Here is a 15556-nt window from a genome sequence, read left to right as displayed (position 1 = left end):
CTGCTTCTTCATCATTCTTGGGCTCATCTTCTTGTTCATGCTTGAATGTGATGTCCCCCGGGTGTGTGTCTAGATCTTTCTTTCTTTTTTTTTTTAATTTATTTGAAACAAATTTTTTCAGTGTTTATTTTTGAGAGACAGAGAGAGACAGAGCATGAGCAGGGGAGGGGCAGAGAGAGAGGGAGACACAGAATCCGAAGCAAGCTCCAGGCTCTAAGCCATCAGCACAGAGCCTGACGCGGGCCTTGAACTCATGAACAGCGAGATCATGGCCTGAGCCGAAGTCGGACACTTAACCGCTGAGCCACCCAGGCACTCCTGTGTCTAGATCTTTCTTATCTCATGCACAGCCTCTTCCTGGTGTCAGGACTCTTTCCTGGGCTTCAGTTACCACCCACATGTAGGGCTCTTCTGAGTCTGTCTGTCTGTACGTCTGGCCACCTGCCAGATAACCTACTCAGATGCCTCAAACAAAACTGGATCTCAAACTGACCTACCCTCCTGGGTTTGACTCCTCGTTCCTACATCCTCCCTCACCTAAGCCCATACCCAGGAACCATCGCTGGCTCTCTCCTCTCCTTCACGTGTCTGCATCCATCCCACCAGAAAGCCCCACGCTTCTGCTTCCGTCTGCTTCTTCCTATGGTCATGACCGTGAGACAGCTGGCTTCTTTCTTCTGGATGATTGCCACAGACCTGTAACTGGGTTCTCCACCCTCGGGCTGCCTCCTCTCCAGGCCATTCTCCAAAGGGCAAGCAGGGCAGACTTTCTAGAAAGCAACTTTGACTAAGTGACTCTTGGGAGCCATACCTTCCAGTGGCTCCGATTGCCTCAGGATGGAGTCCAAACATCTTAGTTCAGGCCTCGAGACCTTTTAGGAGCAGCCTCAGCCTAGCTCCCCAGCTCACCCCTGGCCTTCTGCCTACATGTAGCCACCAGCTCTACTGAACTCCTGTGTCCCCAGGTCACTTTCCCTCCTCTCCCCACCCTCCAAAGCCCTTCCACAGTCCATGCCCCACCACCCCACTTGCCCACCTAATCTTCTTCATTTGTCCTACATTTTCTATATCACCTACCCTGAAAATCATCCTTCTGACCTCTTCTCCAGGGCTGAATTAAGGTCATTCCTTAGAATTTCAAATAACTGGAAGGTATTTCCATTTGAATGAATAAAAACATTTTAATTCAAACTTCTAAGCATTATGAATAGTTTGAGCTTACAGCTAAAAAGGTTGCAGCAGAAGGTGCCATAATATTTAATATCTCAAAAGATTTTTTTGTACTTTTAAAAAAATGTTTATTTATTTTGAGAGAGAGAAAGCACGAGTGGGGAAGGGGAGAGGGAGAGGGAGGAGGAGAATCCCAAGCAGGCTCCACACTGTCAGTGCAGAGCCCAGCACAGGGCTCAGTCCCACAAACCATGAGATCACGACGTGAGCTGAAACCAAGAGTTGGATGTTTAACCAACTGAGCCACCCAGGTGCCCCAGATTTATTTGTACTTTTATAGAAAACAATTTTCTTGCTTGGTTCAAATATTAATTGTGGGAGGATTTGCATTGTGAACTTATATCACAAGTCATTTCTTAATAGAAATGGCAATGAAACTTGCCTCTGACTCTAGTACAATTAAAATATCAACCCCTGGGGCGCCTGGGTGGCTCAGTTGATTAAGCGTCCGACTTCGGCTCAGGTCATGATCTCATGGTTCATGGGTTCGAGCCCCGCATCGGACTCTGTGCTGATAGCTCAGGGCCTGGAGCTTGCTTCAGATTCCATGTCTCCTTCTCTCTCTCTGCCCCTCCTCGGCTCATGCTCTATCTCTATCTCTCTCTCTCTCAAAAATAAATAAACATTAAAAAAAATACCAACTCCTAAAGAGCAAAATCCTGAATTACACGCAAAATGAGCAAACACTGCCTGAAAGAGGCTGCACTACTATGTGCTAGAAAATCGGAAGGAAGAAAATGAATAAATCCAGTCTATCCCTCGGGCAAAAATAAAGCAGATGGCTCCACTTTTTTTAAACTTGAGGTTCTTAGTTTACTTGAACTACTTTGATTACTCTGTTCTCCAAACTTCTAGATTTCCCCTCTTGGCTGCCAGTGTCTGAAGGCTTTGTATGCAACCCTCGGCTTAATGACATGGAAAATTGGCATTTATCTCCTTCCTAGCCAGTACAGATCATTGTTTTATTGGTCTTCATGAGGCGTTAGGTCCAAGACCAATTTGCTGGATCTTCCTGAACACAAATTCAGTAACAGGATTGGGTTTTAAAATGTCCGTGGCCTGTTTTGCCTTAAAGTGTTCTGTACCCAGCAGTCACTGAAAATGTAGGCTTGCTTATCGCTGGGACTCAGATGTGAACCAGATTTAGCACATTGTTTTTAGGCTTTGGATCCAAATCTTTCTTCCATCATAGTTAAACGGTTCTATGTTAGTATTCAGTCAGTAAAGGTGCAAACGAGGTCATCACGCTCGCGCTCATGTTAGGGCAAAATGACCTCTTAATAAGGGATTCCAAGGAGCAAGCCTGAAGGTTTCACTGGCTGGTGGTGTTCCCCCCTTCTTGCGGTTGGCCCCTCGGTCAGGTTGCCGGCCAGGAGGTTCCCTGCCACCTGCCACGGCATCTGTCTTGCGCGGGACTCATTCCTAGGTCTCCAGCTCAGCACCGCAGCTCTTTGTTATTTCTGTCTCTCTGTACCTCCAGACCACGTGCTGGTCTCTGGGTCTCAGTGGCACTCAGCTGGTAAGGCCACTGTGCCCCACAAAGACGACCCCAGAGGGTTCCAAGAAAAACTTCACTGGCAACCTGCAGTCACCCCAGGCCATCGTGTGATGCCAGGGGGACCCTCCTCAGGTGATCACTCAATGAGAAGTCATGGCCCTCCAGGCACAGTGGGCCCGCTCTGTCTTCTGAGGCACAGATATATCCTGAGATGGAGCAGACGTTGCAGGAAGGCTCAGGGCACCACAGCGAAAATGCCTCTGAGTATCGGGTGCAGAAAGAAAAGGATCAGGAATGAGGGAAATGTACCTTTGTTCTTGCATTGCTTTGCTTCTGCCTGGACTTCCTGCTTAGAAAACACGCTGGGCTCTTAAAACAGACTGTGGAAAGGGAGAGAACAGTCCCTATTGTCAAGGAGGGGGTCACAGTGTTTAGCTTATGATACCGAGCCTTATTAGTTTGCTCTAAGAAATTCGAAGGGCTCCAGAGAGAACAGCATCCACTCAACCTGTCCATGAGTGAATTAAAATCCCTGGTCCATAAATGCAGGAGTCAAATCAAAGCCAGATCAGATGTCAGAATCGCCCTCGTGTTGACAATCATCTGGGTTAGAAACCAGACTGATTCTTTCCACTAATATTCACTGCCCAGTGTTCTCGCAGCTGTACTCCTATCGTGGCCCCCACCCAGAAACATCAGTTATCTTTCACAATGAGCTGGTGTCTCCTGGAATGCCAACTTGTTTGTGCTGGAAACCGAGTAAAGTCGTGTTTCTCTGGATAGAGATATTGTATTCATTCTTGCCGTCGGGATGAGAGAAGCAGAACATAAAACGAATCTTTAAATGTCCTTCCTTTTATTGTCGGGAAGATAGACTCTCAGGTTGTGCGCACCATTCAGCCAGTGACTAATGAGCTTAGGGAGGATTGGAGTCATGCCCTTCACGGCCCGTCTCACACAGGGCTCCCTTTTCTTACTGCTGCCGTGTTCATTTCATTGGCTCTTGCCATCACTGCACTCACAAAACAAGAAATCAATAAGTAATTATAGATGGGTGAGGGATGCCTGCAGATTTCCTCCAATGTCCAGACCATAGAGGATGAGAGGGTGGACACAGCCCTTGTGTGGTTTTTCACTGCTTTGGGGAGGCCACAATGCACAGACGAGCCCATGGTCCCTCTGCCACAAACGAGAGTCATGGACTCGTCATCCTCACCTGCTAGACATTGAAAAAATCAGTACCGGAGGGGCGCGTGGGTGGCTCAGTCGGTTAAGTGTCCAACTTTGGCCAGGTCTTGAACTCGCGTCCCACGTCAGGCTCTGCACTGACAGCTCGGAGCCCGGAGCCCACTTCGGATTCTGTCTCCCTCTCTCTCTGCCCCTCCCCCACTCACACTCTCTCTCTCTCTCTCTCTCAAAATAAATAAACATGGAAAAAAAATTTTTAAATCAGTACTGGATCCCAGTGAGAACTGGAAAGCGGTTTTGAAATATTGTCAAGAAAAAAACACAACAGTGTCAAAATTTCAAAATTTTGATCTTTAAGCTTTATGGTAAGAAGGGCTTTCACATGTTGCCATTTTGAAAATTAGATTTTTGCTTTGCGAGTATCTAACATGTTGATGGAAAAGCAGTAAATCCTCTATAGATATAAATTAAGCTACTGAGTGTAGAGCTGTCATTTTATCAAGGAATTTATTAATCTTTCTGATGTGCCGGAAAATTCTTCAAGAGATGACTGGAAGGACATAAGGACTTCGGCCAGTTTCTGGAACAACCCAAGCCCAGTATCCTCAAGACTTATAATCACAACTCCTCAGGTTCTTTCTTTTCTAAATCACTTGATGTCAAGTTGGGGTAAGAAACAAACAGGCGGAGGTTAAACTCAGCTATGATACTGTCTCCTCCATAAATCCGGGCGTTTGCTTGTTGACGTTTATATCGACAAATAAGGTCTCTCTTCATGAGGTCCCCTGACCTCTCTGAGACACTTCTCAGACACTCATCATATGATATCTGTCCAAAAACAAAGGCACAAATGGGAAGAGAAGCAAAAATCAATTGTGCACAAGTGGAAATCGATGCACATGGCAGTTGCTAAACAAGAAGTGACTAAGTTATAGCTATTGCTGGGATGGATGTCCACGTCGGGAAATCCTGCAGAGGGGCGCCCAAACTGAACGTTTCCTCTGTGCCTCCACTCTTCCACGAGGCTTTACCCATAACGTTTTAAATCAAAACCCACAAAAATACCCCAGAGACCAAAGGCAGGGGAAAAGGATTGAATCAGGAACAAGAAAATTCCCTAAGCTTAATGTGAGTCTACAACCATTCTTGTTTCTTACTTTAAGCAATTAGCTGAACCTTATCTGCTGTGTTTTAGTGGATGACAGCAGTTGGGATGATGTTATTTATGTCTATGAGAGCCTTAATTGCTTGAGCAGAAAGAGTGTGATCAGTTTCTTCCCCGTTCCTATCTCTCCCTCACCTAAGCTGTTCCTTCCCCTGTCCCGACCCCATCCACCCACCAGGCTCTGGAAGGGAAGGAAGAAGAGAGGCGAGCATAGCCCAGCCTGGCCAGTGAGGTTTTAGCCTGTCGTTGGTCCTTCTCTCGTGGGAGCAGTGATGTGGTTTGCTCAGAAGAACCACCTCGCAACTGAGAACCCCTGGCCTGGGCCTAGCCTCCCCCAGCTAACTCTTCTGATTTCTCCATCAGCCTCAGGATTCCACTGCTCTACTGCACATAAGTCAGGGTGGGTGCAGGTTCTCTGCCTCTGTAGCATAGGTAGTTTTGGAAGTCTGGATTCAGAAGAAGCGTAGGCTTTGTGAATATACATTTCTGGACAGGTCTCAGAAGGGGCTCAGGCAGTGGATAGGCCTGGGATCTAAGCTGTTGGAGCTCCATGATCAGTCCATCTCTGCCGCTGAGTCTGTGTATCTGCTGAAGACACCAGTCCCTGCAAACCCCGCCCTCCAGAGAGTCCATGGTCATGCTGAATGGGTAGTTCGCTCCCCAGGCTTCAGAAGAGAGAAAGTGGGGAATGCCCAGCCCATCAGCCATCTCCAAGGAAGCTCTCCCCACTTGCAAGCTCTGTGCCCTCTAGTGAATTCTCAGCCTGATCTTGTAGATTCTGGACCTGAGACATGCTAACCCTGAAGACCGTATTTTGTCTTTTGTCTCGCATAAGAGTGTAACAGTCCTGGTCTGACACCACACCTCCCAGACCAGGGCTTCTGGTTCCTGCCATCAGTATTCACCGTCTCTGTTCATTCTCCACCATTGGCTAGCACTGTGTCCACATTCCAAGCAGCTGGAGAGGAAGAGAGAAGAGGAGGGCATAGCTTCCGTATTCCCAGGTCTTAGTCACATGGCCATACCTCCCTGCAGGGGAGCTGAGAACGAGGCTAACCAAAAAACAGAGTTTTTATTGCAAAGTGGGAAAATGAAAGAGAAGGCTGCTGAGATGCTTACCCCCACCACATTCACATGAAGTGGGCTAACACCAATGGCCTTTTGGTATTGGTAGCCAGTATTTACAAAAATCACATTCTTCAGAAGATCCCCCAGTGCTTTCATTAAACTGAAAATCCTCCTACAATAATTTCCAGTTGGCTTCAATTATGAAGACTGTCTCGTGTCCGTGAATCCTTGGTCCATGCAGAGAGACCAGTTCAGTGAGGAATGAGGAAGGACAGTAACTTTTCAGACACTTCTTGTCACTTGAGCAGTGCAAGGTATATTGGCTGCACCCCAGGGAAGAAGTGCGGAGGTCGTGGGGTGTGGATACACCTCAGACATTTCCTGTTGTTGCTCCTTGTTCTGTTGTAGCACAGCCAACAGGCTGTCAGCAGCCCCCTGTGATGAAGCTGAAATAGGCAACATCAAAAATATAAAATACACATCAATTGCTTTTTTCTCGGCACCAGTCTGTACTGTAACGCCCCCATCCTCTCTCCCTTCTTGTTTAACGACATGTGATTCTCTTGGAGCCATCGTCATAATCCTATTAGCAAATGGCCATCCCTAGTTACTTCATTCATTCATCCAACACATGTTTATTGAGTCCCTACTCTAGCCCAAGCTCTGTTGTACGTAGTGGAAATACAGAAGTAAATATCTACCTATTGGATTAACTTTTCCAAATACACCATGGCACTTCAGCCGTGATTTCTTGCTTGCTTTATTTTATGCTTCTCTTTCTTGAGTCCTATTCCAAAATATGTTTTTCTTACTTAATATCCATGCTCCCTATTACATCTTCTTTGAGTGAGAACCTTACTCTGTTGATTTTCCTCTTGTTTCTTCCGCCTCTCCCAATCATCATTCCTCCTCTGTGGGGACACATTCTGTCTGTACTTCTGTCTTAAAAACAAGAAATGTCCTCTCCTGCCCATCCTCCTCCATCTTCTGCCTTATCGCTTCCCGTCCTCACATTTCCCACCCTCACAGTCACGTTTCTAGAAGGTTTGGAGTTCATGTATTGTGCCTGCTTTCTCACTTTCTGTGTTAGGCTCTCACCCCCAAAATCTGACATGATGTCTGTCCTCATGCCTCTCTTGAAATTGCTCCTGATCACAGTGTTCAACCAGTTCCACTGTCCATGTTCATCAGGGAAGGCTTCCAGCTGAGCCAAGCAAACTTAAACGTCCAATGATACAACTTGATAGAAGTTTATTTTCCTGTTCCTGCAACCATTCTGGACAGGTGTTCACGTGGGCAGATCAGCTCTTCTCTTTGTGGACGTTCAGGAGCCCGGAGCCCAGAGTCCTACCGTGTGTAAGGCTGTAAGACCTGCCACCATACTAGCAATGGCACATCCCCATCCCTCTGCCCTCAATGGGCTAGATCCCCATCACACAGCCATAGGAAGCTGCAAGGCAAGCTGGAACATGGGGGTTCGGTGTGTGTCCAGGAACAAAAGGAAATGGATTTGGATGAGCGATTAGCAGTCCTGACCATCTCCTCCTCCCTTGCATGATCTCCTCTGGGCTTCTCTGCCCCCACTCCTTCCTGCCTGGTTTTTCTCTGACCTCCCAAGGCACTCCCACTCAGTCTTTTGTGCGGGCCCCTGGTCTTCCCTGAGGCATCTTTGCTTTTCTCCCTATTCCTTCCATTATAGATGAGCTCATCTGCTCCCTTGTGTTAAAAATACATTTGAGGGGCGCCTGGGTGGCGCAGTCGGTTAAGCGTCCGACTTCAACCAGGTCACGATCTCACGGTCCGTGAGTTCGAGCCCCGCGTCGGGCTCTGGGCTGGTGGCTCAGAGCCTGGAGCCTGTTTCCGATTCTGTGTCTCCCTCTCTCTCTGCCCCTCGCCCGTTCATGCTCTGTCTCTCTCTGTCCCAAAAATAAATAAACGTTGAAAAAAAAAAATTTAAAAAAAAATACATTTGAATGCCGATGGCATCTACATTTATTTCTCTACATGGTCTTCACTCCTAAACTCAAGGCTATATACACAATGACCATGTGACATCTCGACTTCAGTAGATCACAGGCTCTAACAATCCACACATCCAACAAGCCACTCTCCATATCTCCCCCAAATCTGTTCTTCCATTGTCGCCCATCTCAGTAAAGAGCACCCGCTTGGTGGTTCTTTTCAGAAGTCCGGGAGTTATCTCAGGGTACCTCTTTCTTCCTTATCTCCACTGTACTTTCCACCAAGCCCTACAGGGTCTATTTTCTAAATATCTCTCAAGTCCAGCTACCTCTCCCATCATTACCTCCATCACCATCATGATGGACCGCTAGTCCTGGTCCAGTTGCTGCCTGATTGGTTTTGTGGAATCTACTTTACCATCTTCAGCCTGTTGTCCGTTAAGCATTCAGAATACACTTTTATAAATCCAGTTCTAGCCTTGTCAGTGTCCTGATTTAAAACTCATCAGTAGCTTCCAGTATCTCTCAAGAGAAAGCCTTACTCGTCTCTCCAAGCTCACCTCCCTCTACCTCTTCTCAGTCACTTGCAGCTACTCTGGCTTCCTAGTTCCTGTCTGTGCTCTTCCTTACAGGCACAAAGCTGTGCCCACTTCAGGGCTTTTGCACTGCATGGGCATAGGTTCATTCCTCAGCAAAACATGCCTTTTCTCCTCTCCCACCAAGCCTATCTATTTCCATCTCATTTTAATGGTCACTTCCTCAAGGAAATCTCCCTCTCTCCAACCCCCCAAGGCTAGTAAAGAACCCTTATAATTACTTGTACTTTTTCTTCATGGCTCTTGCCAGAAAAGTAATGTGATGTGATCATGTCTTAAATGTCCATCTCCCCTCTATCTCCCCCTCAGGAGCCATTGCTACCTCCCTCTGTTCTAGCCCCTGTGCCCAGAACAGTGCCAGGCACTTATTAATGTTTATTAAATAAACCCAGCAATGTCCCCACTCCAGAGCTGAAGCTTAGCAGAGGACGCGTTCAGTGACCTTGCTTCCATGTCCACGGTCTGCAGCACGTTTCAGTAGGGGGGGATGGGAAGACATCAAGGTTGGGACCCGGACTGAGCTTTGAACTTGCTGATCACTGATGAGTACAGATGTAAAAGACTTGACTTTTCAGATGTCAGAATGGGGCGCACTAGAAATGAGACATTTGAATTTGTCAAACACTGGACTTTCTTCAGTTCACCCCGAATTTAATTTTGCAGCACGAACTGGAACGCAGAGGGCATTGTTAAAGATCATCCACCTCAGGTCTTTGTTTTAAGGCCTCAGAAGGGACACCAGGGAAACAAAAGAACTGAACTGGTCTTATTTCAATTTTCTGAGCGTGTTTCCTGCATTCTGTTGGTACCAGTTAACTACTGGTCGTTAACAATGGCACGCTTTCTTTGACCAACTTCTATAAATTTCTTTCCAGCCTGTTGAGTCTTCTCAGTCATCTTGATTCTTCAGAATTACACCCATGGCAGTAAATTAAATTCCTGAAATAGATTTAGTTGGTATTTGCTTTGAAAAAAAGATGGTACGGGTTTCCCCCACTATCCAAAAGTAGAGTGCTCCTATAAAACCTTTTGTAAACTGAAATCGTGTAAAGTGAAGCAGCAATTTCCATTTCATAAAAGCAGAAATCCTCTGTGGATTTCTTCCATTTAGTGAAAACAGGTTCTAAGGTAAGTCCTTCATAAGGGAAAAAATGGCGTCAAGTGAACTTTTGGATAGAGGGGGAAATCTGTACTATAGAAGAAGCTTCTCCGTGTTTACTGTACCTTTAAGTAGCCAAATCAATTTAATTAAATTCCATTAGAAGCACCAGAGCTGAAACAAACTAATGAAAACAACTGGTATGTCAGGTGGTATTTATTTCTGTATTAAACTGCAAATACTCCCTTTTGGCCCCTAAGATTTAGTTTAAATATTTAACTCTACTAGGTTTTGTTGTCGAATTGTTGATGGAATTAGTTTTAATGAATCTTTAACAAACACTTTACCTTAAAAAGAGATGGGAGCTTGTTTTATTACAGCAAAGGGAGGCTGAGATTTCATTGACATACAGACTCCGGCCTGGGCTTCAATCACGCCCGCCGCGAATACCCTACTTCCCTTTTTTTCTACAAAATACCTTTCATTGAAATAAGAAGTACGTTTGCATAACTACCACTAATTTGGAACCTCTTCTCTCTCTGCTTCATGTGATTGCATTAATGGGTTTATTCCACTTAAAAATGACTGGAAAACTGGCACAATGTTGAGCAATCAAGTTTTTCCTCAGTGAGCCATAATATCTTAGCTGGTTGCCTTTTCAAAGGATGTCAACAATTCATGTTTTGAATTTCATCTGAAAAATAGGTTCCTGATGAAGAAATCCTGTTAGTGCATGCAAGAAACAAGCTGTAAGCGTTCCAGTTTGAATGAGCGACTGCGCTTGGGTTGCTAAAAGCCCAAAGGGTTTCTACCACACTTCCTTTCTATCTCAGGTCACTCAAAGCAAATTAGAATTGACAAGCTTTATGGACTGAGAGCCTTCAAGGACAGCTAACGCAAAAAACTTGTATTTGTTACTTCAGAATCAAATAGTCTGTGTGCGCCTACTGAGAAATCCTTGTTTAGAGGCCAAGAAAATCTCATCAGATTAAGGACGTTCCAGAGCTGTTTTCAAAAGGGAGGAAAAACGCCAATGACCGTAGATGGGCTAACAGTGTCCTAGTATGTATCTTGGGTTCCCACTGCCATCTATCTCAGTGGAAATAACAACTGTTCTCCATTTTCAGGTTAATTGTTGATTGGAGCTTTTGTCCAAGTCAGAGATGTCACTTAGCATTAGAAAAGATTTATTAAATCTAAATTCTAAGTATAGAAGAGAAGACTTCCAAAAATCACCTTGAAAATGGAGCTGTCAATGGGAACATCGCCATTTAACTTACCATTCGATGGGTGTTCACTCACTCCATCATCCTCCACCTGTTGCTGTCTAGTTTCCAGAGGGTTCCTTCTTCCAGAGGTCAGAGACCTCTAGGGAATTCAGGTGAAATTCCATTTCCTTTAATCGCATCTCCTGAACTATGTAACTGAAGATTTGGTATCTAACCACTTTTGCTCTCTCTTTTTTTTTTTTTATTTTTTTTGAAAGTTTATTCATTTCTGACAGGCAGAGTGTGAGCAGGGGAGGGGCAGGGAGAGAGAGAGAGAGGGAGACACAGAACCCGAAACAGACTCCAGGCTCTGAGCTGTCAGTGCAGAGCCAGACACAGGGCTCGAACTCACGAACCATGAGATCATGACCTGAGCCGAAGTCGGATGCTTAACCAACTGGGCCACCCAGGCGCCCCAGCCCTTTTTCTCTCTCTAATCACCAGATCCTCTCAACAGCCCCTGAGATATTTACCCTTCCACCATCTCTTTAAACTCTGTAGTATATACATGGGGTAACCTCTCTCCCTCATCTTTTTCCTCCCCCTCTATCTAACAGTGTCTTTCTGTCCTTCTGCATCACTTCTCTGATTCAGCATGGAGGCCAGGGGGTTGGGGGCTCAGCTGGGTGACAGGATGTTTCCTAGAAGTTGGGGGGCCGGGGGATAAATCTTCAAACACTCCCCCATGGTTCAGCTTCACTCCATCTTACCAAACTGCTCTCCACACCTCCTGTCGGAGTGCCCTGCATCCCACTTTCTGGGGCAGTGACGCTGGGCACCAGTGTTCCCCGCCCAGGAATGTCCCTACAGGAGACCCATTCAAAAACCATCCCCTCAGTCTGGGGAAGCACAGTCCGGGAATGGGTATGGGCTTCTGGACCCAACCTTAAAGGAAATTGGAGCAAAGCTAACAGAAAACATGACACGTCCTCCCTTCTCCCCTTCCTTCCTGGCTCTCCTGAGCATTTGTGTTTGCGGGGAACTGAGTGTCTGTGCCGTGGACAGGTGCTGGTGTTTTCTGTGCTGCAGGAAGCAGTAGAGATGGGGGTGGGCTCAGTACATACTCTGAGAGCCACGAATGGAATCAGCGCCCATCTGGGGCCAGATGTGGCAGGTATAATGGTGCCTCAAATTATCTACAAGATGGTTAAAGAGGAGGCTGTTTTATATACCTCACACTGAAACAGTGGCAGCTGAGGAAGAAATGACCATCTAAAATGGAGCAGGCAAGCCGTAGGCCTTTTTTTTTTTTTTTTAAGTGCCGTTTTACCTAAATAAACTAACACAGCCTTCAGCCCAGCGGTAAGCGTGTCGTAAAAGACAGCTATACCGACGGCAGAAGATGACACTGATGAGGTTGCCCTAAGCTAGAATAAAAACATCATAAAGATCTGATGACCTTCATTTGTTACAGGACAATGGAGTATAAGAACTATAGAGGCTGGCTATAAAGCCTATGACATTGATTATCATTTTGTTTCACAATAATCAGTGCAGTCCTCTTAAATCAGTGGGTCCAACTACTATTTCTTAAGCTTCTCTGTGTTGCAGGTACTATGCCCAGGGACGTGGGCTTCAGAAATAAGCAAGGCCCGACCCTACCTCGCAGCTGGGGAGACGGGACCGCGGCGGTCCGTAGCGGGATCGCAAAGTAGTTTGTTCATAGTGAAGCAAAAAAATCTAGAATAGCAATGCTAAAGGCCCCCCCACCAAATCTGGGAGGCATAATCCATTTAGCAATAGTGATTTAATGAACAGGTACTGCCTGCCTCCTCTTTACCTCGCACCAAAGTGTGCAGGATACATAAGATCTGTCAGGAAGAGGTAGGGAAGGGGCTGTGCCAGGTTGTGGAACTGCCTGATCCGAGGTGCAGACATGCGAAATTGAATCACATGGCCGGTGGGTGCTGGGTAATCGGGTGTGATTAGGGTGCCGTGTGTGTGTGTGTGGCACCTCTCGGCTCTGAGGTTGGGACCTATTTTTGTTCCTGTAGACGTCAACCTTGAGAAGGCCTTTTCTGACATTCCCCAGGGAAGTCAGACATTCAGGGCCTCCTAGGATTCAACACTTGAAAACGTATTCTGAATCCCTATTAGTCACCACGGCCTGTGCACAGAAACTTCAAAGCAGCAGGTCACTGTCCCTACATCACCCAGGGGGCTTTTGAAAATACCAATGCCTGGGCCCTACTCAGAACAATTTAAATGGGAATCTCAGGGCCTGAGACCCAGGCATTACTATTTTGAAACCTCCCCAAGCTGATTGAGTGTTTTTGCCCTTAGTTTATGGAAAAGAAATGGAGGCAGACATTACCAGGAATTGTGATACTCACGTAGACCAGGGGAGAAGGGCTGATTCCTGGCGACCTTCTCATTTCAGCTCTCGGGTGACAGAGAGGCCCCAGGTAAAAGCAGTTTTCAGCCTTGACAAAGAGCTCTAGCTAGCCTTTGTGCACAGACCTAACAGATTCAGGTGCTGACCTCTGCTGCACACTTTCCAGAGTAAGAAAGTGGGAGCAGGTGTGTGTTACACTACCCTCATGCAGACCAATCTGGAAGCCACTTTGTCCCTTCATCTGAAATCTGTTAGCAGAAGTCTCTCCCATCAGATAGTCTTCTTGGAGGTATCGACAAGATGGTCCTAAACTTAATATTCCTATACATTGGAGACCTCCAAGTACTTAAGGGGAAGATGCGTAAGAACTAAACGGAGTGACCACCAGATGCACATATGGTGAAGACCAGTTTCGAGCCCATGAAGAAGAACGTTGCCTGGATTCTCACGAGCTCTGAACCATTGAAAGTACCGATACGGTTGATAGTAGCTTTGGGGAATAATACAGTTTCATAAAGAAACAGGCTGGGAACTTTAACACAGAGACTGAAATTGGTAGAAGGACAGTAAAAGGAGAAGATAAAGAAAATCAGATTATTCCTGGCGGCAATTTAAAGTTCAATGACTTTGAACTCCTCTTTCAGGTTTCTATCTCTATCTACTTGGAACAATTGAACAACCTCTAGTTTTAAGTTTAATGTGTTAAAAATAAAAACCAATTTGAGGCACAGATATCATATCACCTTTTTGACAGCTTGGCTGGGTCTTGAGCTGAAGGGCACAACTTCTCGGTCATTCTCCTGGAGGTGAAAGACAGACGTTGAAAGAGTCCTTTATCGTCAATATTAAGGATTAACGGCCCTTTCCTATTTGCTGTGGCTGTCCTTCATTCTGTTTTTCTTCCTTGAGGTTTCTTATCGAACACCTAGAAGGCAAAGGGGTGATGTGAATGGGGACTGTGGTCGAGCACCTGGTAGACTAAAATTCAGGAAAGAGCGTCTGGTCTACAGGGAGTTAAAATGTTAAGAAGAAAAAATAGTAATCTAAGAGGCAAGTGATGTAAAAGATATGTGCCCAAGTTGTGTGTGTTTATGTAAACCACTTCAAGCCTTCCTGAGTGGCCCTGGGAAGTAAATGAATAATGAATTGATTGCAAGCTGGCTAGATAACAAATACACACATGGCTATTTGGATAAAAGGAATGTCAGCTTAGCAATAACTTCCCAAAGAAAATATGTCTTCATGTCCCTTCTTCTTTGGAAAGCAAAAAAAAAAAAAATTTTTTTTTCAGAAAAAAATGTTCGATTTTGCAATTTCAAAAAAAAACCATATACTCAAAGATCTGGAGGGTCATGAGATTTCTTCTCAAGGTAATTAATCATTCCACAGAACTTACTGATTGATCTGTACCGTCATCTCTAGCATCTGATACACTGTTTTCCATGACACTGGGAAGTTCCTACCATCAGAGTTAAAACTGTGGGGTCCCTTCTAGGCATGGTTGCATGTAGCAATGTGAGAGTTCCATGTTTTAGGCACCTTCGCTCTGGATCGGTGAATGAGAGAGAAGGTGGACATGAGCTGTAACCAGATCACCCCTCCTTGCTCCTGCAGTGGCTCAGGAAACTTCTCTAATCAAGAGCCTTAACTGGGTTTCCACTCTGCCCTGTTCCCTAGGCTCCCTCCTCCGACCTCCCTTCAAAGTTTCTGTGTTCACATGCATACAAGTCGTGGGCTATGTGCAGAAGTGTCAGAAGCAGGGTGGCCTTCTCGGAGCCTCTAAACATCCTCCTCATCCTCCTCAAGTGTGTGCTAATCCCCTCACCCACAGACAGCTTCCCTGCAAGGCCACATCTCTGTCATGCCTTTGCATTCCCAGAATCGGGTCACACAAGGGATTGGAAAGCTTTTGTTTGGTGCATCCTTACAAGAGTTTCTTCCTGAGTGAGCAGTTTCAGTATGCGCTTTCCTGGTTTTTCCTGAGATGTAAGTACTTTCATGGTCCCATTGTCATCTAAGCATCATGGAATCTGAACTGCTGAGCAAAAAGATGCTTTGTTGTAAGAGACGTTGTAAGAGATGTAGAGCAATCCATTGCCGTCTCACCAAGTAAAACCAAACCAGATCAAGAACTGTGCCACATTTCTC

General features: G+C 45.8%; 1 protein-coding gene across 4 annotated transcripts in view; it reads left to right on the top strand.

Moving 5' to 3' along the window:
- Positions 1-15556, top strand: part of CTNND2 (catenin delta 2) — a 408918-nt gene that overhangs the window by 369634 nt on the left and 23728 nt on the right. The gene's annotated exons all lie outside the window — the stretch shown is intronic.

This window comes from Herpailurus yagouaroundi, unplaced genomic scaffold, assembly GCF_014898765.1.
Source record: "Herpailurus yagouaroundi ecotype Mexico unplaced genomic scaffold, PumYag 29, whole genome shotgun sequence".
Classification (NCBI taxonomy): domain Eukaryota; kingdom Metazoa; phylum Chordata; class Mammalia; order Carnivora; family Felidae; genus Herpailurus; species Herpailurus yagouaroundi.
The sequence above is the reverse complement of the archived record's forward strand: the minus strand, read 5'-3'. Positions and strand labels throughout refer to the sequence as shown.